Source organism: Microcaecilia unicolor, chromosome 10, assembly GCF_901765095.1.
Source record: "Microcaecilia unicolor chromosome 10, aMicUni1.1, whole genome shotgun sequence".
In the NCBI taxonomy this organism is placed as follows: domain Eukaryota; kingdom Metazoa; phylum Chordata; class Amphibia; order Gymnophiona; family Siphonopidae; genus Microcaecilia; species Microcaecilia unicolor.
In genome coordinates this window covers 111346431-111371257 of record NC_044040.1, presented here as the reverse complement: position 1 = coordinate 111371257, position 24827 = coordinate 111346431, and the positions used below count along the sequence as shown (strand labels likewise).

At 45.3% G+C, this 24827-nt stretch overlaps 1 long non-coding RNA gene across 2 annotated transcripts in view; it reads right to left on the bottom strand.

The window, feature by feature from the left end:
* Window positions 1–543: 543 nt before the first annotated feature.
* The window catches only part of LOC115478827, a 114655-nt gene continuing 90371 nt past the window's right edge, over window positions 544–24827 (bottom strand). The window contains exons 3-5 of one of the 2 annotated variants that reach the window (XR_003943579.1): window positions 4521–4602; window positions 2720–2860; window positions 544–845 (exon numbers count right to left, since the gene is read on the bottom strand). This is a non-coding gene — a long non-coding RNA (uncharacterized LOC115478827). The remainder of the gene's footprint in view (window positions 846–2719; window positions 2861–4520; window positions 4603–24827) is intronic. The other variant, XR_003943580.1, reaches the window with a different exon arrangement.

Below are 24827 nucleotides of genomic sequence, written 5' to 3'. Positions count from 1 at the left end.
TCAGGAGCATCACAGTATTGTAATGGAGCAAAAGAATTCTTTAGTGGCAACACTTGTGCGGGTGGATGCTTCTGTGTCACCTGACGAAGTCTGCCTGAGCCTACTGTGAACCATCTGTTCTTATGTGGTTTTATTCTTTGAGCTCTTGTTGTAAACTAGATAGCTGAAGACAGATAGGACAAGCTTTAAGTCTCCAGATGATTGGCCTTGAAACTAAAGCACCACAATTATTACAGAGAATAAAAGTCATCCTGATTGGTTGAAATGGGTATGAACAGGTGTACTATGTTGGGCTAACAGTCTGCAAGACTGCCTGTGTATGATAAATAAAATGGTAAAAAAAATAAAAAAAAAGTAAGTTCCTGAAAGATAATACATGTAGCCAGCTTCTCAAATCTTTCAGCAACTCACCCCATTAGACTAGATTTGTATCACTGGTGTTCTCAGATAAATCACTCCATGGTGCTTTAAAGTACACAGTGGGGATTTCTCAGAAGGGGTGAAAAAGGGCCTTGGGTTAGGAAGCAAATCAAGCATACTACACACGGTTCAATGTAACCTTTATTACACAGCTCTGCTAGGAACAAGTAGAAAATATCACAAACACATGACAACTCTTATCAGATGCTAATCAATCCAAATAAGAGTGAAACTGGCAACGAACAAACAGGTGCTGGTGTGAGGGGTCACAGCATCTGTACTTCAATTAACAGTTCCATTTCCGATTACTAAACAAGTGCTGGAGGAGGGGGGCATGGATGAGACCACCTGTAGTACATATTTTCTATCTTCATTCAGATGGTAGTAATTCTTCAACAAGCCACTTACTTTCCTTCATGCCAGATCTATAAATGAACACAGGTGAGACATTTGTTAAAACACACACCTCTAAACCACTTTTCCGCCAAATAGAAGTACCCCTGCATTGGAAGAAAGCCTCAATATTAAAGGTTTCTGCAACACCCTTTACAGTGCTAAAAAGTACCTACATGCAGTGATGATCCTAGGTCGGCTGCCACCCGGGGCGGATCGCTGCTGCACACCCCCCTCGGGGTGCAGCAGCATCCGTCCCACCAGGGTGCAGCATGATCCCACCCCCCCCCCCCCCGGCGCAACCCCCCCCCCCCCCCGGGGGCATTCTTAGCTGCTGGGAGCAGCCGCGCAGCTGTTGGCTCCCTCTGTCCCGGAACAGGAAGTAACCTGTTCCGGGGCAGAGGGAGCAGGGAACCAGTGGAGCCGACAGGCACGCAGCTGCTATCTGCACCCCTCCAGCAGTGTGCACCCGGGGCGCACCGCCCCCACCCTCGGTACACCACTGCCTACTTGGCTTCAGGCCATAATGGCATTATGTGAGCATTAAGCTGTGTGCCACTTCTGGACCTGAGGTTTTGCCAGTGGGGGATGGTGTAAATGAGTAACACTGAGGAGAAGCAGGTGAGGAGGGAAAGTCTCACACCTAATAAGGTGAGTGGTCATTTTTCACTCACATTATGACAAGTGGGGCATCCTAGTGCAAAAAAATGCTGTTTGGAATCAGTAAAAAGAACCCGAATTATAGCTACGTCATGCAAGGTTCCACGTTAGGAGTTACGGACCAAGAATGGGATCTGGGTGTCGTCGTCAATAATACACTAACCTTCTGCTCAGTGTGCTGCTGTGGCTAGGAAAGCGAATAGAATGTTGGGTATTATTAGGAAAGGTATGGAAAACAGGTGTGAGGATGTTATAATGCCATTGTATCGCTCCATGGTGCGACCGCACCTTGAGTATTGTGTTCAATTCTGGTTGCCGCATCTCAAGAAAGATATAGTAGAATTGGAAAAGATGCAGAGAAGGGCGACTAAAATGATAGCGGGGATGGGACGACTTCCCTATGAGGCTAGGGCTTTTCAGCTTGGAGAAGCAATGGCTGAGGGGAGACATGATAGAGGTATATAAAATAATGAGTGGAGTGGAACAGGTGGATGTGAAGCGTCTGTTCACGCTTTCCAAAAATACTAGGACTAGGGGGGCATGCGATGAAACTACAGTATAGTAAATTTAAAACAAATCGGAGAAAATATTTCTTCACCCAACGCATAATTAAACTCTGGAATTCGTTGCCGGAGAACGTGGTGAAGGCGGTTAGCTTGGCAGAGTTTAAAAAGGGGTTTCCTAAAGGCCAAGTCCATAAACCACTACTTAATGGACTTGGGAAAAATCCACAATTCCAGGAATAACATGTATAGGATGTTTGTACGTTTGGGAAGCTTGCCAGGTGCCCTTGGCCTGGATTGGCCGCTGTCGTGGACAGGATGTTGGGCTCGATGGACCCTTGGTCTTTTCCCAGTGTGGCATTACTTATGTACTTAGTAATGACACAGGTTTCCCCCAGTACTGCTTTTCTAGCTCATTATGATAAAAAATGGGATAGCTTTACAGCACCCACCCTTTTCCCCACACAACTATGTGGCGCCATCTGTTGCTAATTAAAACATAAAACACACAAACTACACTGCTTAGTCTGCCTAATCCTCCTAGGTCAGAGAGTGGTTCACATGTGGGGCTCAAATGCTAGAATAATACCAGGACACCTCATATCTATGTTGGAATAGGGGGGGGGGGGAGGACAACCAAATCTTGACATATTCCATACACTTTCTTCACGCTTAGTGAGGGCTACAGTACCTATCCCACTTGATTGGATCCCCACAAACCAAACAGCATTTATATATCTTACCAGTCTCCAATTGCATAGTTCAACATTTCAACACTGAAGGTCCATGCATTACTGCCTTTTGTGCTAGTCATATGGTTTAATTCTGCCAAAACAGTATAATGCACAGCAATATAATGCTCCTGGTTACATTCATGATGAGTACTGTTTAAGTAAAAAAAAAATTCATTATGACTTCTTGTGCCTAGCAAACAAACACTACAATTTACCACCTCCCTCTCCCATTAATGTATCATGTACACATCACCATCTACAATATTTCAACTCCCATACTTACACATTACTCTGTACCACAAAATTCCTAACAGATGGAAAGGTTAATCACAGAGTAGAGAGCTGCACGAGTACGAGGTTTGCGGGAATCCCGCGGAACCCGCGGGATTCCCGCAGGGACAGAAGCAGTTCTGTGGGGTTCCTGCGGGGACGGAAGCAGTTTTGTGGGGTTCCCGCGGTGACGGAAGCAGTTCCTGTGGGGTTCCCGCAGGGATGGAAGCAGTTCTGCGGGGTTCCCATGGAAGTGTAAGCTACACCTGCACCAGCCTCTCATCTACCGAGTACCAAGTTCTTTGAGTGCTGTCTCCTCCTCTTCTTCCTTGCTTTAACAGCACAAATGTGGAAAATTTTCCATTAAGGAGGTGGTAGAGACACAAATGATGATGGAATTAAAAAAGGCGTGGGATGAACACAGAGGATCTCTAATTAGAAAATGGAAGTTATAAAAAACCTAACCTTAAATGGCTGCATTTGTGTGGATGTGTGAAGTAATGCTTAGATGGCGACTCTAGCTGTGATTAACTAGGGCCAATACCGGGTAGATTTGTATGGTCTGTGCCTAATATATGGAAGCCTGGTTTAGGATGGGCTGGAAAGGTCTTAGACAGCAACTTCAGTGGCTGGAACATAAGGACAGTTCTGGACAGATTTTTACGATCTGTGTCCCACAAATGAGAAGACGCATAGATTGGAGTGGGCTTCAACGACAACTCCAGCAGTTGGAACATAAATAGGGCCAGATACACTTCTATGGTCTATGTTCCAGAAACACAAAAGAAAGACCATAATCAAGTATATAATATCACACATTGATTTAATCATGAATTGATATTGAGTGTGACTATTGGGCAGGCTGGATGGACTATTCAGGTCTTTATTTGCCGTCACTTACTATGTTACAATTAATCCTCTTTGCTCCCGGGCTGATGAGCAGACCTCAGCTCTGACACAGGCATGAGCATCAGATGTCACCTGACCTACTGGCGCGTGCATGTGGTGACCTCTCAGCACACAGTGCCAGTAAATCAGAGACAAATCTTACATGTGCACACCAGAGTGTTCCAAGTTTCAGCTTCCATTTTCCTTCCTTGCCTACAGTGCTGTGGCTCAAATCCTGAGGGAGCTGACTGGAATTTTCTTTTATGTACCATTACATTCTTACAGTGATGGGTGGGGATGGGTTAAATTCTTGTGGGGACGGGTGGGGATGGGTAAGATTCCAGTGGGGATAGGTGGGGACAGGTAAGATTCCAGCAGGGACGGGCGGGGATGGGTAAGATTTCTGTCCCCATGCAACTCTCTATCACAGAGTATACTTACAAACACATTAACATTTCCACACTTGTTTCATATCTTACTACTACATTCATTGCTACCTAGGTCACAGTAAAGACTTGGCACATTCTTTGGTCAGAGAAGTGAATAAGGAGTATCTGAGGAGGTTTATAAGTGCTGAGGCACCCCTCTCCAATATGCACAGCCATTGTCCCAAACAGTAATTCAAGCACTTTACCTCAAACATTCATCTCACCTGTGTAGGTGCCTCTCAAACACCCACAAGTTCATCTGTGCAGAGAAGCCATAAGGTCACAGCTACCAGCACACCACCTAAGCTGGAAGGAAGGTGAGCGAAATTAAAAACACAAAAAGGGTTAAAACATAGCACCAGTCTCAAGCATTAAAGGCCTATACCCACACATTACTCTACCCAATGTTCTACAAACATAGGACACAACCTTTAGGCAAACACTGATTCCAGTAACATAGCATCTAGTATACCGGTGTACTGGTAAAAAGCATCAAACCTGTGTAAGTCAAAAGAAGGAAGCGAAAACAAGACATGTTAAACAAAAGTTTCAGCAGAGAGAACTTACCTGGAGACAGACAGCATAGCATGCACACCACTCTACCAAAAGGACATGGTTGTGCCATGCGGCGCTTTATATACATGTATGTACATGTGTACAAAAGATGTCATAATAACACGCCCACATTCTGTGCGCGCAAAGCATCAACACGCAAATATTCCCAAAACAAAGTCCCAAAGTTGACACTGACCTGCAGGAGGTGCTATACATGTGAACCTTTCTGGACACTCTTCACTGGCCCACACATTTCTTAAAATGCTGATGTAACAGGTAAGGTATGTTTATATAATGTGGTTACCTTACACAACATGGGAGGTGCAGAGATAGTTGATGCATTCTCCTGTGTGGTATGATCTGTAGCCTTCACATTGCATGCCACTATGTTAGGACCAGTAGACCATGAGAATAAGAGCCCTGTGTTTTTCTGAGGAGGAAAACACTCTCATCTAACACATGGTCCTAGCTAATTTTGAAGAACTGTTTGGGACCCTGAGTGTGCGTATGTCCTCTGCATCAAAGGACTTAATTTTGGGCACAATAACCAGGGCCATGAATAACCTAGGGATAGCTCCACAAACCACAGCCCAGATTAAGCACTAATACCAGGACTTAAAGATCAGCAATAAAAAAAAAGGGCCATGATCAGGGCTCATGAATCCCAGATTTGGAGAGGACCGCCCTGTGACATCCAGCTCACCCAGCTGGAGGAGGAGCTGCTCCAAAGGCTGGGCCCAGCCCACTTTAAGGGCCTCCGTGAGGATCTGGATTCAGCCCATGAAGGTGCAGGTATGTGTTAGCATTACCTTTGTTAATACTGTTAGTGATGGTCATATGTTCTACCTTGTTTGCAATGGAGCCAGAGATGCCAAGTTACCCAGTTTTAGGCTGGAGACTTTTGCCAGTCTGGGATGTCTGACCACCTCAACCTGGTGCATTATGGGACTTGCAGCACTGATTGCAATGGCCAGGATCAGGCACCAGAAATTCCACACTGCTGTCAGATGTCATTTTAAACCCAGGACTCTCCCTAAATCTCCAGCCCAGACGTAGGTAACCTGGCATCTCTGAGTATCCCTGCGCACATGTGAACATGGTATCACATTTCCACAACCCCAACTGTTTCATATTTGGACACAAAAGAGTATTCTGGTGTGGGAAGGGGACATGCCTAGCTTACGCTTTCTGTGCTCTGAGACAGTGTTTCCCAGGTCAAGTCCTGGAGTACCCCTGTGCAGTCAAGTTTTCATGCTATCCACACTGAATATGCATGAAATAGATTTGCTTATAATAGATGCAGTATACGCTCATCTCTTTAATGCATACTGATTGTGAAACTCCTGAAAACCTGACTGCCAAGAGGTACTCTAGGACTGGACTGGGAAAACCAGTGCTTTTTTTTGTAGGAAAAAAGATACTGGTACTCATTATGAGTAACCTTAGGGGTGGGGTCACCATCTATGGCTCCACCCCTATGGTAGCTACACCACAGTAGCCACACCCCTTTTACCAGCCATGAGCATTGCAGACAGAACACTATCCATTAAGGGTATTGGAAGACACATAAAACAAGATTAGAGTGTATTGGGCCAAATAAGTAAGGTGACCACAACTCTCATATCAGAGGAGAGGGCTGCACACCTGGGAACAGTCAGAGGCTGCACAATTCCCCTACCCTCCTTCCTAATCCAAACAAAATAGCTACTATATACATGCAATTATGTGGGATATAGGGTAAAATGAATTAGGTGAGTTGGCCTAAATAACAAGGGACTGCAGGGGGGAATTGAACCCAGTACTCCAAGAGCAAAGTCACATTAACTAACCACTAGGCTACTCTTGTAATTATGATGATGACTGTTCCATAGGGAGGGTGGCCAATGTAACGCCCATTTTTAAAAAAGGCTCCAGGGGAGATCCGGGAAATTATAGACCGGTGAGTCTGACGTCGGTGCCTGGGAAAATGGTAGAGGCTATTATTAAAAACAAAATTACAGAGCACATCCGAGGACATGGATTACTGAGACCAAGTCAGCATAGCTTTTGTGTGGGGAAATCTTGCCTGACCAATTTACTTCAATTCTTTGAAGGAGTGAACAAACATGTGGACAAAGGGGAGTCGGTTGATATTGTGTATCTGGATTTTCAAAAGGCGTTTGACAAGGTACCTCATGAAAGGCTACAGAGGAAATTGGAGGGTCATGGGATAGGAGGAAATGTCCTATTGTGGATTAAAAACTGGTTGAAGGATAGGAAACAGAGAGTGGGGTTAAATGGGCAGTATTCACAATGGAGAAGGGTAGTTAGTGGCGTTCCTCAGGGGTCTGTGCTAGGACCGCTGCTTTTTAATATATTTATAAATGATTTAGAGATGGGAGTAACTAGCGAGGTAATTAAATTTGCTGATGACACAAAGTTATTCAAAGTCGTTAAATCACGACAGGATTGTGAAAAATTACAAGAGGACATTACGAGACTGGGAGACTGGGCGGCTAAATGGCAGATGATGTTTAATGTGAGCAAGTGCAAGGTGATGCATGTGGGAAAAAAGAACCCGAATTATAGCTACGTCATGCAAGGTTCCACGTTAGGAGTTACGGACCAAGAAAGGGATCTGGGTGTCGTCGTCGATAACACACTGAAACCTTCTGCTCAGTGTGCTGCTGCGGCTAAGAAAGCGAATAGAATGTTGGGTATTATTAGGAAAGGTATGGAAAACAGGTGTGAGGATGTTATAATGCCGTTGTATCGCTCCATGGTGCGACCGCACCTTGAGTATTGTGTTCAATTCTGGTCGCCGCATCTCAAGAAAGATATAGTAGAATTGGAAAAGGTGCAGCGAAGGGCGACTAAAATGATAGCGGGGATGGGACGACTTCCCTATGAAGAAGACTAAGGAGGCTAGGGCTATACAGCTTGGAGAAGAGACAGCTGAGGGGAGACATGATAGAGGTATATAAAATAATGAGTGGAGTGGAACAGGTGGATGTGAAGCTTCTGTTCACGCTTTCCAAAAATACTAGGACTAGGGGGCATGCGATGAAACTACAGTGTAGTAAATTTAAAACAAATCGGAGAAAATTTTTCTTCACCCAACGTGTAATTAAACTCTGGAATTCGTTGCCGGAGAAAGTGGTGAAGGCGGTTAGCTTAGCAGAGTTTAAAAAGGGGTTGGACGGTTTCCTAAAGGACAAGTCCATAAACCGCTACTAAACGGACTTGGAAAACTCCAAAATTCCAGGAATAACATGTATAGAATGTTTGTACGTTTGGGAAGCTTGCCAGGTGCCCTTGGCCTGGATTGGCCGCTGTCGTGGACAGGATGCTGGGCTCGATGGACCCTTGGTCTTTTCCCAGTATGGCATTACTTATGTACTTATGTACTTATATAAAGGGAATTGTAGTGGGTATTGTTGTATGCTGGACATGCTCTGTTGTGAAATCACTTACAAGGTAAAGATGTGGCAATGTGGAATGGATTGTGCTGCAATACTCCCATCAAAGGAGTTGATGTTCAATGGATGCCAAATGTGCATTCATCCCCTAGAGCAGTGGTTCCAAACCTTTTCAGTTCACGGCACCCTTCGTGTCCAAGCAATTTTTCACGGCACCCAACAACCTCCGCCCCCCTGGCCACATAGGTCTCCGCACCCCATCCCCCACAACACAGGTCTCCATCTTTTTATCTGCGCAAATATATCAGTGCTAGGGTGTCCCTATAACCAGTCTCTCCAAATAACACACTGATTACAATTTACAACAAATTACTATTCTACTTTATGAAAAGTCATTCCATTATTATAGTTCCTCTTTGTACATCTGTATGCTGCCTAAACCAACATGTTTAAAAATATGAGATTAAAAGTGAGATTAAATAAAAAAAATGCTACCAACAAAAAAGAATGACAACTTGGATGCAGCTACTCATTGGCTTGTGCATCTTCCCTCCCCTCCATCCATGTCCAGCATTTCTTCCCTCCTCTCCATCCACACATGTCCAGCAACTCTCCTCTCTCCCCTGCTCTCCCCTCCATCCATCCATCCACCCATCCATCCATGGCCAGCAGCAACTCTCCTCTCTCTCCTGCCCCCTTTATCCATCCATGTCCAGCAATTCTCCTCTCTCCCCTGCCCTCCCCCTCCATGTCTAAAGATTTCTCCTTTCTCCTGCCCTCCCCTCCCATCCATGTCCAGCAATTTCTCCTCTCACCCCTGCACTCCTGTCACGATTGTGACTATATTTCCTGTCGGACTTGCTTTGGGGTTCCTCCAGCCAAGCTAAGTTGGCGTGGAAATCCTGAAGCCTGGGTAGAAATCCTGAAATCCATTCCAGTCCAGGCTAGTCCATTCCAGGATCCTGTTCCAGCCAGGCTGTGCTCTGCTCTTGTGTTGCTGAGCCCCACCCTGCTGGTGACCTCACCTGTAGTGCCTTTATTACCACCTGGGAACTTTCTAAGTTGGCCTTTGCATCACTATAGGTCAGTTGGTGTGCTTCTGCACTTCTGCTCTGTTTGTGGGCTTTTGCCTTCTGCTTCTGTGTTCTGTCTGTGGGCGTTTGCCTTCTGCTTTAGTATGTCTGTTTGTGGGCTTTTGCCTACTGCCTTCGTGTGTTGGTTGGTGGGCTTCTGCCTTCTGCCTTCTGCCTCAGTGTTCTGTCTGTTTGTGGGCTTTCTGTTTTATTTCCCTGTGTGTTGGTGGCTGCCTGGTGTTCAGCCTTCTGTTGTGTTCTGGTATTAGGTGGTAGTTGTAGCCCAGCTTTGGGTTTAGCCTTGTCTGTCTATTTTGTGTTCTTGTTTCCCTCTGCCTTTCCCTCCAGGCCTTGTTTGTGCAAGCTTGTTGCTGAGTCCTGTTACCTGGGGAGGTTTCCCCAGTTCTGATTCTTGGCCCTGTTAGTCAAGCTTGCTCTTGAGTCCTTTCCCCTGTTTGTGTTCCTGGATCCTGTAAGTCCTGCCGGCCACCTGCACCTGGGGGCTCAACCCCTGGGGAAGGGTGGTCAAGTGTAGGTGAGTCTGTTCCAGTCCTGTATCTCTTCCTGATTATCTACTTCTGCAGTTCCCTGCTGTGTTGGTGTGTTGCCCAGTATTGGTTGGGGGTTTTGCCTGCCACTGTCGCTCTACGGCAGTGGCCCAAGGGCTCACAAATCCTGTTTCCCCTTGAGATGCTTGACAGAATGCAAAGGCCATGAGCTCGGCAAGATCATCCTACCAGCTGGGCTTCCAGCCTAGGACTTTTTCCCCTGTTGGCAATCCGGGTCTCAGCCCGGGTGCAGCTCCTAGTTTGAAATTCCGTCTTGACCCAGTTTCTGATCTTAATTGTTTAATGACGCTTCAGACCTACCGTAAGAAACTCTGCTCTGATCCAGCCTTGAAGTATACCCCCGAAGTGGTTGCTGAGAGAGAGCCTGTCAGGTGGCTTTGCTTCTGGATAAATATCGTGTCTGCTATTGACTCGTCTATCACGCTCTTGGAGTACCGTGGCAGACTTTTCTTTGATCGAAACCTGCAGAATACTCCCGAAGCAGACGCTGAAAGAGTGCATCGGGCTCGCCTGCCGCCTTTGGAGCCCAGTCCGAGTTCCAGGTCCAGCCGAGATGCTGAGTCAAGTTCGAGTTCCAGTGCCAGCCAGGATGCTGAATCCAGGCCGAGTTCCAGATCCAGCCAAGTTGCTGAGTCCAAGTCGAGTTCCAGTTCCAGCCCAGATGCTGAGCCCGGTCTGAGTTCTAGTTCCAGCCCAGATGCTGAGTCCACGCTGAGTTCTAGTTCCAGCCCAGATGCTGAGCCCAGTCTGGGTTCCAGTTCCAGCCCAGACGCTGAGCCCAGTCCGGGTTCCAGTTCCAGCCAAGATGCTGAGTCCAAGTCGAGTTCCAGTTCCAGCCTAGCTGTTTAGGCTACTCCAAGTTCAAGTTCCAGCCAAGGTGCTGAGTTCAAGCTGAGTTCCAGTTCCAGCCCAGACGCTGAGCCCAGTCCAGGTTTCAGTTCCAGCCCAGATGCCGAGTCCAGTGTGAGTTCCAGTGCCAGTCAAGATGCTGAGTCCAGTCTTATACTCCAGGCTCATGTCTCAAAACTCATCAGGAGGTTTCACCATAGTTATCTGTGGAAACCCGAGTCCTCTGGGAAGACTGGAGGGCCTTTGAGAGGGAGGTACTGTCACGATTGTGACTATATTTCCTGTTGGACTTGCTTTGGGGTTCCTCCAGCCAAGCTAAGTCGGCGTGGAAATCCTGAAGCCTGGGTGAAAATCCTGAAATCCGTTCCAGTCCAGGCTAGTCAATTCTGGGATCCTGTTCCAGCTAGGCTGTGCTCTGCTCTTGTGTTGCTGAGCCCTACCCTGCTGGTGACCTCACTTGTACTGCCTTTATTACCACCTGGGAACTTTCTAAGTTGGCCTTTGCATCGCTATAGGTCAGTTGGTGTGCTTCTGCTTCTGTGCTCTGTTTGTGGGCTTCTGCACTTCTGCTACTGTGCTCTGTTTGTGGGTTTATGCACTTCTGCTTCTGTGCTCTGTTTGTGGACTTCTGCTTCTGTGTTCTGTCTGTGGGCTTTTGCCTCCTTCTTTAGTGTGTCTGTCTGTGGGCTTTTGCATTCCATGTGCTGGACCTGAACCAAATAGCTGCTAAGTAAATTCTGATTATTTTTTTCTAATTTCACAACTTTTTGGCTAGAGGTTTAGATACCTGATATTTTCTTTAATTTAATGCTTATTTAATTTATTGCTTATTGCTTAATTAATTTGTTTTGTGAACCCTCTTTCCTTTCCTGCCTAGCTCTGATAGAGGAGAGGGTTTACAAACTGCATTGTGGTTATAAAGTTGCTTTTTACATTGATGAAACTGCTATAATTTATTGGGAATATTTAAATTTATTTACAAAAGGAAAGTTATATTCCAGGGGAATTTGAAAGTTTAATCTTGAACTGAAAATTCCTTGATCAGACTTTCTGGTCAAACTAGAGAACTTTCATTGATACAACACTTAGCTGACTCACTGGGACTTATAGTCCCACCCACCCCAGGGTTTTCCATTCATTAACAAGCCAAAACTCATTAACTTTACTCATCAGTCATACACAGGCAATCTTACAGACTGTTCACCCAACATAGTACACCTATTCATACCCATTTCAACCAATCAGGATGACTTTTATTCTCTGTAATAATTGTGGTGCTTTAGTTTCAAGGCCAATCATCTGGAGACAAGTCTTGTCCTATCTGTCTTCAGCTATCTAGTTTAAAACAGGAGCTCAGAGATCACGTGACACCATGATCAGGAGCGGCAGGTAAAAACCTTCGCTCCTGCCAGCTTACCCGTACACCCCTCAAAATCGGCGATTTTAAGCCCGCATCGAGGCTCAGTTAATCCGCTTCATAAGATCAAACGGCGCAGCGGCTCCGCTTCAACATTAAAGACCCGATGGCGGCGAAAGGAGGCAGGAGAGAGAAGGAGAAGGCACAATCGGGGGAAGACAAAATGGCGGCTCCGGTAAGTCCAGCCGCAAACACCTTAAGTTCAGCGTGGGTTGCGGAGGTAGCAGCAGAGGTGACGAGCGACATGGAGCCTCTGCTGGATAGAAGATTGGGTCCAATTGATGTAAAATTAGCCCAAGTCCAGGAGAATCTAGGATAGCTCAATAAAGACCTTGCAGAATTTCAGCAGCGCCAGGGAGCCCTGGAGGACAGAGTTCAGACGGTGGAGGAGGAAAATACCAGGCTAAGATCACTGGTAGTGAACTATGAGGAGAAGCTTGAGGACCTCGAAAACAGTTCAAGGAGAAACAATCTAAGATTTGTGGGACTGCCAGAGGCGATAGAGGGCACAGGACTAAGGATTGTTCTGGAAAAATGGCTGCGAGAGCAACTACAACTCCCAGCAGATTTGGGAGTTCTCCGAGTGGAAAGAGCGCATCGGGTGGGCCCAAAGCCTGCAGGAACGGCACGCCCGAGAGTGGTGATATGCCGCTTGTTAAATTTTGTCCATAAAGAGGCTATTTTACAAGCCCTGAGAAGAGGCCAGGAACTGCGCTATGAGAATAACAAAATATTATGTTTCCAAGATTATTCAGCAGCAGTGGCTGCGCAGAGGAAAAAATTCTCGCCAATCTGCACTAGGCTGTTTGACATGAAAATTAGATTTGCTCTACAATACCTGGCAAAGCTAAGAGTCACCTATCAGGTGGAAACGAAGATCTATACTACAGTAGAACAAGCACACTCCTTTTTGAACTCGGTGGAGCCTAAGTGAGAGTGAAGATCGATACGGCGATTAAAGGAGTACAGAAGAGACTGACACAGAATCCTACTATCCTGGCTGTGGTGGCAGCTACAAAATTGTTGTATTACTGGCCTCACGTTGGCGATTAGCTGGTGGATCCCCTGGGTGGCCTGGCGCAATTCAGAGGAGTGCAGAAGCCAAGGCAGAGACGCGGAACGAACAATAGCCCAGGGCAGGTATCTGAGGCCGTTTTGATACGCCACTGCAGAATAGACAGATGCTTATGTGATATGGACGCCTGCTGAGACCACTGAGATTTTCATGAATGGCCGAGCTAGGGTGGAGAATATTTGGACTTTACACATTTGAGATGGAGATGGCCGCTAGGGGTGGCTGAAGAAACTATACTATGAGTATAGCATCTGCTGAGCAATGAGGCCTCTACGACTACCGAGCTCGAAGGAAGTAACAACTGAAGGACCCAGAGAACGTGAGATGACAAAAATGAGAGATCATTTTATTTTATTTCTTTTTTTTTAATTTTTTTATTTATACATTTTTCATAACCTTATACAATCAAAACTGAAGCCAATTCCTAACACAGGGCGAACTGGCTCTGTTGTCTATACAAAATGCAAATTTACAGTCTGTGTCTATTATTGTAACCTTCCCATCAATCCCTTACCTCCCTTCCCTCCCCCCTCCTCCCCCCAACCCCATTAACTGTTCGCTTGGCTTGATAAGTTCACAGAGGATGTTGACCAGTTGTCATATAGTTCCCATTTATTTTATTTCTTTTATTTTTTTTCTCTGTTTACTGTTGTGATGATATTCTTACTATTATAACAGTGATAAAGGGGCATAAAGGGGCTGATTTTTAAAAAAGGCTCCAGGGGAGATCCGGGAAATTACAGACCGGTGAGTCTGACGTCAGTGCCGGGGAAAATGGTAGAGGCTATTATTAAAAACAAAATTACAGAGCAAATCCGAGGACATGGATTACTGAGACCAAGTCAGCACGGCTTTTGTGTGGGGAAATCTTGCCTGACCAATTTACTTCAATTCTTTGAAGGAGTAAACAACATGTGGACAAAGGGGAACCGGTTGATATTGTGTATCTGGATTTTTTAAAGGCGTTTGACAAGGTACCTCATGAAAGGCTACAGAGGAAATTGGAGGGTCATGGGATAGGAGGAAATGTCCTATTGTGGATTAAAAACTGGTTGAAGGAAAGGATAGGAAACAGAGAGTGGGGTTAAATGGGCAGTATTCACAATGGAGAAGGGTAGTTAGTGGGGTTCCTCAGGGGTCTGTGCTAGGACCGCTGCTTTTTAATATATTTATAAATGATTTAGAGATGGGAGTAACTAGCGAGGTAATTAAATTTGCTGATGACACAAAGTTATTCAAAGTTGTTAAATTGCGACAGGATTGTGAAAAATTACAAGAGGACCTTACGAGACTGGGAGACTGGGCGGCTAAATGGCAGATGACGTTTAATGTGAGCAAGTGCAAGGTGATGTATGTGGGAAAAAAGAACCCGAATTATAGCTACGTCATGCAAGGTTCCACGTTAGGAGTTACGGACCAAGAAAGGGATCTGGGTGTCGATAATACGCTGAAACCTTCTGCTCAGTGTGCTGCTGCGACTAGGAAAGCGAACAGAATGTTGGGTATTATTAGGAAAGGTATGGAAAACAGGTGTGAGGATGTTATAATGCCGTTGTATCGCTCCATGGTGTGACCGCACCTTGAGTATTGTGTTCAATTCTGGTCGCCGCATCTCAAGAAAGATATAGTAGAATTGGAAAAGGTGCAGCGAAGGGCGACTAAAATGATAGCGGGGATGGGACGACTTCCCTATGAAGAAAGACTAAGGAGGCTAGGGCTTTTCAGCTTGGAGAAGAGACGGCTAGAGGTATGATAGAGGTATATAAAATAATGAGTGGAGTGGAACAGGTGGATGTGAAGCGTCTGTTCACGCTTTCCAAAAATACTAGGACTAGGGGGCATGCGATGAAACTACAGTGTAGTAAATTTAAAACAAATCGGAGAAAATGTTTCTTCACCCAACGTATAATTAAACTCTGGAATTTGTTGCCGGAGAAAGTGGTGAAGGCGGTTAGCTTAGCAGAGTTTAAAAGGGGGTTGGACGGTTTCCTAAAGGACAAGTCCATAAACCGCTACTAAATGGACTTGGGAAACATCCACAACTCCAGGAATAACATGTATAGAATGTTTGTACGTTTGGGAAGCTTGCCAGGTGCCCTTGGCCTGGATTGGCCGCTGTCGTGGACAGGACGCTGGGCTCGATGGACCCTTGGTCTTTTCCCAGTATGGCATTACTTATGTACTTATGTACTTAATGATGTTGGTATTGATGGGGACCATCGACAAGAGGGGACACTTTTACAGGTTGTTTAAAAGAGGGGTGGGGGTAAGTGGTGTCAATCGTGATGGTCTCATTTAGAGACAGGGGGATTATGAAGGGGTATTCGGGGGTAGGGCACTTAGGTAGGGATAAAAGGGGAGGGAGAGGGGAGGAAAGGAGAAGGGATGGGGAAGGAACCTGGGGGATTACAATGGTTGGATATTGGTTGGAGAACAGGAAGCTCCTTAGGCCGGCTGGAGGGGGGTGGTTGCTGGAACGCCCCTCTCTAGTACAGAAATGGTTAGCAACTAACATGATTGAATCCCATCCCATAAAAATATGGGACTCTGAAAGTGGTTACCTGGAACGTAGGAGGCATTAATTCCCCTATTAAGCGAACCAAGATCTTGCAGCACTTGCAAAGACATAAAGTTGACATTGCTCTAATACAGGAAACCCACCTATCAACTTCTGAACACGATAAATTAAGAACATGGTGAGTGGGGGACTGTGTGTCTGCCGCAGCACAGGGGAAAAAAGTGGGGGGGGGGGGGGTTGCCATTTTGTTTAAAAAGGGAGTAGTAGATAAGGTAGATCAGCGATATACTGACCTGGGGGGGGGGGGGGGGGGAGATATGTGCTATGTGAAGTCACAATTAAATGTAAAAAAATACTGTTGGGAAATGTGTATGCTCCGAACCAATATGATCGGAAATTCTATAGGCTGCTTACAGCTAAATTGTTAACGGGGGCTTCCTTACCCATAGTATTAGGAGGGGACTTTAATATGGTGATGAATCCATTGATAGATAGCATGGGGACTTGAAGGCACGAACCTGGACAGGAGACTCGAGGGCTGCCTAATCTTTGCCGCCAGGTGGGGCTAGTAGATGTATGGCGGACACCTCACCCCCAGGAGCGAGATTATACACATCTCTCTCGAGCACATGGTACCCAAGCTCGTATAGATTATCTGCTAACTTCGGATCAAATGTTTGGGTCGGTAACGGGATCGGAATTGGGGACATACGGGATTTCCGATCATGCATGGGTGGAAATGAGTTGGACACCACAGGAAGGGGGGGTGGGGACACGAATTGGCGTTGGGTATTTCCCCTAGAACTATATTGTGATCAAAATTTCAAGGCTTTCCTCCATAACAGTTGGCAGGACTACAAGCTTCATAACCAAGAACATGTGGGAGATAGGATACTATATTGGGAGGCAGCCAAAGCGGTGCTACGTGGCGAGATCATAAGTTATATGTCACATAAACGTAAGGCTAGAGATTGGGAAGTACTACGACTGACTAAATTAGTAGGCAACGCTCGGAGACGATATGGTCAAGCACCCTCTGGGGCAAATAAGCAGCATTTATTAACATTGCAAACAGCATTAAATGAGCTTTTACATCAAAGAGCACTGAAGTCGCAGACATACTATAGATACCAGCTCTATAAATATGGGAACAAGGGGGGTCGACTGATGGCAGGGCAGGACCAGGATCTTAACAATGAGGACGAGTCAGGGAACTCGAGTTCATACGGACAGGGGAATCAGTGAGATTTTCTGTAATTACTATAAACGATTGTATGAGACCCCGCAAGAAGAAGGATTGCCAGGGGCTCTATACTTAAACCAATTTAACCTGCCAATGCTTTCACTGTGAGATGAACAAAAACTTAACGGCCCTATAACCGAAGAAGAGGTAACGGTGGCGATTACCCAGAGTCCACTGACGAAGGCGCTGGGGGTGGATGGATACAGGGCAGAATTTTATAAAATAATGGGACAGGAGATAACAGAACCACTGACAAATATGTTTAACGCCTTAATAGATGCAGAGCATATATCCCCTGTATTAAATACAGCTCGCATCATAGTGATTCCTAAGAAGGGGAAAGACCCAGAACTAGCCGAATCATACAGACCCATCTCGCTGTTAAACTATGAAGTTAAGCTGTTGGCCAAAATTTGGGCAAACAGATTAGCGAGAGTCCTGCCAAAATTGCTAACGGATTCACAGGTAGGGTTTGTGAGAAGATGGACGATTGCTAAAAATGTGAGGAAAGTTTTGACCTTGTTAGAGGTCAGGCGTCGGGGGAATATAGACTCCCTACTGGTAAGCTTCGACGCTGAGAAAGCTTTTGACAGAGTGTATTGGGGTTTCCTATACGCTGTACTACAAAAGTATGGATTCTCGGGAAGATTTTTATCAGGGATAAAAGCTTTATACTTGAACCCAAAAGCTAGAATATCAGTTAACGGGGTCGAAACACAGGACTTTGAAATTCATCGGGGAACTAGACAGGGCTGTCCTCTCTCACCTCTTCTGTTTGTGCTGACATTAGACCCGCTGTTAAGAGATATTGAGGAGCAACCGGCGGTGGCCGGGGTGGAGATAGGAAAGGAGATCTTTAAGTGGCGTTCGCCGACGACATTTTGGTTCATTTGACAAAACCGGAAGAGTCATTAGCTTTTTTACTGGAGATTTTTGCAGAATATGGGGAATATGCAGGCTTACGATTAAATTTAGGGAAATCGGAGGCTATGGCTTCTTCGGAGGAGGTTTGGAGAGGTTGGAGGGGGGACTTTTCTTTGAAGAGAACACATACCTCGTTTAGATACTTGGGAATAAGGTTGCCTATGAATCCGCTAATGATACAGGACCTTAACGTTACTAGATTACTGGAGGAGACATGCAGGGTATTGCAAGGATGGCAGGATTTACCGTTATCATTGTTGGGCAGAGTGAATTTGGTTAAAATGGTGATATTTCCCAAATGGCTTTATGTTTTACAAATAGCACCGCTTTGGTTACGGCGTAAAGAACTGAGGAGCTTTTATAGACTTGTATCGAAGTTTTGTTGGAGGGGTAAAAAACCGAAAATTCGTTTCTCGCACCTAATAGGAGGATGGAGTCGAGGAGGGGTAGGCATGCCAGACATAGCGCTTTACAACCAAGTATGCCAATTAAGACATTTAGGGGATTGGTGCTTAGGCACTCAGTTATATACCCCCACGTCACTAGAGGCTACACACTTTGCACCATATCAGTTTTTTTCGCTACTACATCATAAAATAAAACAGCTTCCTGAAGGCTTACGCAAAAACGTGCTATTGCGGCCGCTTCGTGAGGTGTGGAGGGTGACAATCTATCAGTTTGGTGGGGACCTGGAGGTGACAGATCAGCTTACCATACGTGGTAACTGCAAATTTTTACCAGGGCTGTCGAGCTGCCATTTTGTTGGGTGGGCCCAACGGGGGATCACATGCGTCACAGCTGAGGACCTGGAGGGTCTGGTCGGAGGCTCTTGGGGGGATAGATTTGCTATAAGACAGGTGCGACATTACATGGCTTCACTACCCAAGGACGCATTGCGGAATAGGTTGGGGACCAAATTACAAGACTTTTTTCAGTCTTTTGGCGAGAGAAAGATTACCATTTCACTGCTCTTTAAAGCAATAACTAAATGGCAACCCCCCCAGGGATTATGATGGCCTAAAGAGGACTTGGGAGAAGGAGCTGGGGACATCGGTGGGGCAGTGGAATATCACTAAAACAGTAGCTAGAATACCTCTGTTAACTATTGATACCCGACTGAGAGAATGTGCGTATTGTGATATCCCCCTCTTACTCAGGGTGACCTGGTTCTCACTATGCAGATCATATGCAAATTAGTGTGCTACCCCTTCTCGCTCAGGGTGACCTGGTTCCCACTAAGCAAATTAAACAGGTCTCACCAGCTGCATATTTCTCAGGCAACTCTTTATTCCAGTACTAGCTTCAATACTTTGGGGACTCCCAACCCCAGGCTTTGCAGCCTGCTTCTCTCAGTACTTTGGACACACAGTCCTCCCTTTGAACACACAGTTCTTTACCAGTACTTGGGACACACAGTCCCTCCTCCTTTGAACACACAGTTCTATAAGTACTGAGGACACAGTCCAACACTAATGCTTTAGGGCCTTCTTACCCCAGGATTTTCAGCCTGCTTGTCTCCTTTGGACACCCAGTCCACCACAACTCCATAAGGTTAGCCGGTATTTTCCAGGGGGATCTCTCTTCTGCTGCCAGCTCACTCCTCTTCCTTTCACCTCTCAGGTGGGGTTTAAAGTGGTTAATTAGCTACACAGGACCCAGCCCATAACCTCCTACACCTGGGGACCTCCCAGGGCTCTCCCCGGTCCTAGCGACCTCCACCTATTCTCCTAGCACCCTCTAGTGGCCTACCCCGGATAGGACAGCCTCATACTTATCACGGTATAGATGCATTTATAGAGGATATATAGCGCCATCTCAATTGGTACATATGGGAGGGGTTCAGGGCCCTAAATGTCTTCAGTGTGGTAGGAGTCCGGGTACCCTAGTACATATGTTTTGGAGTTGTCCAATTTTGAAAAAGTTTTGGAGCCAGATACGGCAGCTCTGGGAACACAAATTGGGGATTTTGGTGCTGGGAACGGTAGAACAATTAGTATTAGATGCTCCGGGGGCCTTTAGAGGTAAAAATCAATTTGAGACCCCTCTGCTCCGTAAGATGTGCCTAGTGGCTAGGAAATGTATATTACAGTATTGGACTGTAAAAGAACCTCCGGCATACTGGCACTGGAGAAATCAGTTACACTTACTGGTATCTTGGGAGGCTAGAGATGCAAGGACTACACAGAGGAGGAGAACTACATTTCTGGCGACATGGGATCCTTACCTGCAAATCCTAAGCTCCAGAGGCCGCAATCTACTACTAAGTGAAGGGGGAGCTTCCTAATTCGAACAAATCTGATTCCCTAAGGTTCCGGGGAGGGTGGGGCAGTCAAGTAGGGGGGAGGGGGTGGAGGACAGGGAATGTTGAGGGGAGGTGGTTGGGCAAGAAGGAATTGTTAAGATTAGATATAATGTTAAAGATCTGAACGATGAGGCCAATGGATTAGAGATGAACAGGTACTCTTATCAGATCTTGTCAGCCTACGGGTTGCTTTGTGATAGAGGGACACTACCTTAAACCAAATACATAAGTACATAAGTAATGTACATAAGTACATAAGTAATGCCACACTGGGAAAACACCAAGGGTCCATCGAGCCCAGCATCCTGTCCACGACAGCGGCCAGTCCAGGCCAAGGACATCTGGCAAGCTTCCCAAACGTACAAACATTCTATACATGTTATTTCCGGAATTGTACAAACATTCTATACATGTTATTCCCGGAATTGTGGATTTTTCCCAAGTCCATTTAGTAGCGGTTTATGGACTTGTCCTTTAGGAAAACGTCTAACCCCCTTTTAAACTCTGCCAAGCTAACCACCTTCACCACGTTCTCCGGCAATGAATTCCAGAGTTTAATTACATGTTGGGTGAAGAAACATTTTCTCCTATTTGTTTTAAATTTACTACACTGTAGTTTCATCGCATGCCCCCTAGTCCTAGTATTTTTGGAAAGCGTGAACAGATGCTTCACATCCACCTGTTCCACTCCACTCACTATTTTATATACCTCTATCATGTCTCCCCTCAGCCGTCTCTTCTCCAAGCTGAAAAGCCCTAGCCTCCTTAGTCTTTCGTCATAGGGAAGTCGTCCCATCCCCGCTATCATTTTCGTCGCCCTTCCACTATATCTTTCTTGAGATGCGGCGACCAGAATTGAACACAATACTCAAGGTGCGGTCGCACCATGGAGCGATATAACGGCATTATAACATCCTCACACCTGTTTTCCATACCTTTCCTAAAAATACCCAACATTCTAATCGCTTTCCGAGCCGCAGCAGCACACTGGGCAGAAGGTTTCAGTGTATTATCGACGACGACACCCAGATCCCTTTCTTGGTCCGTAACTCCTAACGTGGAACCTTGCATGATGTAGCTATAATTCGGGTTCTTTTTTCCCCACATGCATCACCTTGCACTTGCTCACATTAAACGTCATCTGCCATTTAGCCGCCCAGTCTCCCAGTCTCGTAAGGTCCTTCTGTAATTTTTCACAATCCTGTCGCGAGTTAACGACTTCGAATAATTTTGTGTCATCAGCAAATTTAATTACCTCGCTAGTTACTCCCATCTCTAAATCATTTATAAATATATTAAAAAGCAGCGGTCCTAGCACTGACCCCTGAGGAACCCCACTAACTACCCTTCTCCATTGTGAATACTGACCATTTAACCCCACTCTCTGTTTCCTATCCTTCAACCAGTTTTTAATCCACAATAGGACTTTTCCTCCTATCCCATGGCCCTCCAATTTCCTCTGTAGCCTTTCATGAGGTACCTTGTCAAACGCCTTTTGAAAATCCAGATACACAATATCAACCGGCTCCCCTTTGTCCACGTTTGTTTACTCCTTCAAAGAATTGAAGTAAATTGGTCAGGCAAGATTTCCCCCCACAAAGGCCGTGCTGACTCGGTCTCAGTAATCCATGTCCTCGGATGTGCTCTGTAATTTTGTTTTTAATAATAGCCTCTACCATTTTCCCCGGCACCGACGTCAGACTCACCGGTCTATAATTTCCCGGATCTCCCCTGGAACCTTTTTAAAAAATGGGCGTTACATTGGCTACCCTCCAATCTTCCGGTACTATGCTCGATTTTAAGGATAAATTGCATATCACTAACAGTAGCTCCGCAAGCTCATTTTTCAGTTCTATCAGTACTCTAGGATGAATACCATCCAGTCCAGGAGATTTGCTACTCTTCAGTTTGTTGAACTGCCTCATTACATCCTCCAGGTTTACCGTGAAGTCAGTAAGTTTCTCCAACTCGTCCGCTTTAAATATCATTTCTGACACCGGTATCCCACCCAAATCTTCCTTGGTGAAGACCGAAGCAAAGAATTCATTCAATCTCTCCGCTACGTCTTTGTCTTCCTTGATCCGCCCCCGTCATTCAGCAGCCCAACCGATTCTTTTGCCGGCTTCCTGCTTTTAATATACCAAAAAGTTTTTTTACTATGCTTTTTTGCCTCTAATGTTTTCTTTTTTCGTAATCCCTCTTGGCCTTCTTTATCTGCGCCTTGCATTTGCTTTGACACTCCTTATGCTGCTTCTTGTTATTTTCAGATGGTTCCTTCTTCCATTTTCTGAAGGCATTTCTTTTGTCCCTAATAGCTTCCTTCACCTCACTTTTCATCCAGGCCGGCTGTCTTTTGGAGTTCAGTCTTTCTTTTCTAATTTGTGGAATATGTTTGGCCTGGGCCTCCAGGATGGTATTTTTGAACAGCGTCCATGCCTGTTGTACAGTTTTTACCCTCTCAGTTGTCCCACTAAGTTTTTTTTCCACCGTTCTTCTCATTTTATCATAGTCTCCTTTTTTAAAGTTAAACGTATTTGATTTCCTGTGTATAGTTACTTCAAGGTTGATATCAAAACTGATCATATTATGATCACTGTTATCAAGCAGCCCCAGTATTTAGCTGTTAAATAAGGGTTTGGTTTACATAATTGAAGACCCTCTTCTTTCTTTCTACAATTATAAAACAGGTCCTCAAATTGGGGATCAAGCAGTTAATGGTGAGAAGGGGGGTGCTTTACAGGGAATGCTGGGCAGAATGGATTGTCCTAAGTGTTAATGAGAGAATAACTACTGTGGCATGGCTATCGTGCTATGCCTCCAAGTTCTGTTTCTTTCTATCTTTGTTATTTTGTCAAATGAAACCATATAAAACAGTTAACTATCAAAAATGTTGGTATATCTTTAGGTCAATCAATGTATTGTGATGAATAATGTTGGTTTTTTTTGCCATACTTAGCACCAACTTTAACAAGCATACTAAAGGGGGGGGGAGGGTGGATCGAGGGGGATAGGGAAAGGAGGGGGGGAGGAATGTCTAAAATAAGTTGATGTCAGTTAAGATGCTGTGACTGTTTGTTTGTTTGTTTGCTGGCATTTTGTTCAAGCCAGATGTTGTCTGTATTCTAGATGCTTTCTCGTCAATAAAAAATGTTGAAACTTAAAACAGGAGCTCAGTAAAGTAAAGCAGGAATTGAATGCACTTAAAGCAACTTCTAAGACTGCACAGAATCATACCATCTTCTCACCACTGCCTCAAAGAATAAAACTACCTAAGAATAGATGGTTCACAGTAGGCTCAGGCAGACTTCGTTATGTGACACAAAAGCATCCGCCCTCACAAGCGTTGCCCCTACAGAATTCTTTTGCTCCATTACAGCATGGTGATGATCCTGAAAATAGAACTGAGGCAGAAGAGAAAGCAATGAAGTTGGAACAAAAGGATATGAAGGTACCCAAAGAGAAAAGACAACCTCAAATCACAAATGCTGAAGCACATACCAGGAAATGTACATGGAAAGCGATGGCCACAAATGCTCGCAGTCTAAGCAAGAAAGTTCATGACCTTCAAGCCCTGATGTTGGAGGCAGACTTAGACGTTGTTGCAATCATGAAGACGTGGCTTAATGGTTCCCATGAATGTGATGCAAACATACCAGGCTATAATCTATTTAGGAAGGATAGAGAGAGTCGTAAAGGTGGAGGAGTAGCTCTATATGTGAGAAATGATATCACGGTGACCGAAATGACAGGGACCTGGGGAAAGGAAGAAGCGATATGGATCACCTTAAAAAGAGATGATAGAACCTCTGTCCATGTGGGTGTTGTCTACAGACCTCCGACACAATTGGAGGAATTAGATAAAGACCTGATCGCAGATATTCAAAAGTTGGGAAACAAGAGAGAGGTGCTGTTGCTGGGAGATTTAAATCTGCCGGATGTAGATTGGAAGGTTCCGTCTGCAGAATCGGAAAGAAGTAGAGAGATCGTGGATGCTTTCCAAAGTGTTTTGCTCAGACAAATGGTGACGGAACCCATGAGGGAGGGAGCGACACTGGATCTGGTGCTCACAAATGGGGATAGCGTGTCAAATATCCGAGTGGGTGCCCACCTGGGCAGCAGTGACCATCAAACAGTTTGGTTTGAAATAACAGCTGAAGTGGAGGGCGGCCACTCACAACTCAAAGTCCTGGATTTCAAGCGTGCTGACTTTAGTAAAATGGGGGAATATCTGAGGAAGGAGATGATGGGCTGGGAGGAAGTACAAGAAGTGGAAGGACAGTGGTCCAGGCTGAAAGACGCTATAAATAGGGCCACGAACCTTTATGTAAGGAAAGTAAATAAAAGCAAGAGAAAACGGAAACCAATATGGTTCTCCAAGCAAGTGGCTGAGAAAATAAAGGCTAAAGAGTTGGCGTTCCAGAAATATAGAAAAACTCAAGAAAAGGAACAAGGGGAGGAATACCGGATGAAACTGAAAGAAGCCAAGAGAGAGATACGTCTGGCGAAAGCGTAAGCACAAATGGCTAGAAATGTAAGAAGGGGTGACAAAAATTTCTTCAGGTATATTAGTGAAAGGAGAATGACTAAAAAGGGAATTGTGAGACTAAA